Genomic DNA, 1,163 nt, shown 5'->3' on the forward strand with positions numbered 1-1,163 from the left:
CAGTGGCGTAATTTGGGAGTTGGATACCTGGATAGGTGGGATATCCCCTGTCTGGTAATAAAAACAGTCCGATGGGTCTCTTGTAGTAAATGTACTTTGGGTCTGTAGAAAATGTCTTAGTATTTGATAATATACTCAATATAAATTTTATATTGAAAATAAGGTAAAACCAGTTAAAAAATGTATAGAAATACATTTTCTATTTGCCTGTTGGGGCCTGGGGGCCCTTTTTTCCAAATCGTGGACTGGGCCTTTTCGAGCCAGTCCGACACTGTTCTATGGCAACGCAGTGCACACTTTGGGAACTGTTGGCTTATGGGTATTTGAAAATCCACCTCGAGTAGTACCTATTACATATTTCGCATAATACGCATAATAATTAACGTGGTACCAAGCTAACCATCGGCCATCGCCGTTGCATTCGGGGTCACTCGACCTTTGAGCACAATTAAAGATATACCTTTTATATATCTTTAATATAATACAAGCTGAATATGTGCACTTCGTTGCCTGGAAATATGTGCGACTGCCGACTATGCGTCGAATTGTCGAAACCGGCGATTTTTATTAGTAATTGAAAATAATAATTATAGAGTAGTGGTTAAAATAATGTTGAGTAATAAACGAAAACAAAATCCTAATTAAAATTAATTTGATTGCGTAATACAGATAATTTTATATTTTTCCAACCACCTTGTATTCTGGGGAACAAGATGATTGTATACAGCATACAATAATTTGTATGAACATGTTAGTCTTGGGAATGTTATTTATAACACTTTATTGTATTATGTCAAGTTACAACAGAATTATAATAATATACCATAAATGGTATACCAACTATTTTTATCGGCGATCAACGGCGCGTCGTTGTGATTTTAGGGCAAAAATAAATATCCAAACTAAAAATAAACAAAATTAAAAACAAATTATATCTTTTGATTCTTGAGAAGGAACCTGATCGGCTACAAAAAATTTCAAAACGTTATCCTATCGCCTGTTCTATGAAAATTAAATTGTCAATGAACGAAACCAAAAAGTTCAAAATCATAATTAATAAGAACTTAGTTCACGTTCAAGTTCATTTCTTGAAAATCAACTCGTTCATATGAAGTTCACACAATTTGAACGCGTTCTTATGAACTCGTTCTTTCCCATCACTG

Source organism: Acyrthosiphon pisum, unplaced genomic scaffold (genome assembly GCF_005508785.2).
Source record: "Acyrthosiphon pisum isolate AL4f unplaced genomic scaffold, pea_aphid_22Mar2018_4r6ur Scaffold_74;HRSCAF=424, whole genome shotgun sequence".
NCBI lineage: Eukaryota > Metazoa > Arthropoda > Insecta > Hemiptera > Aphididae > Acyrthosiphon > Acyrthosiphon pisum.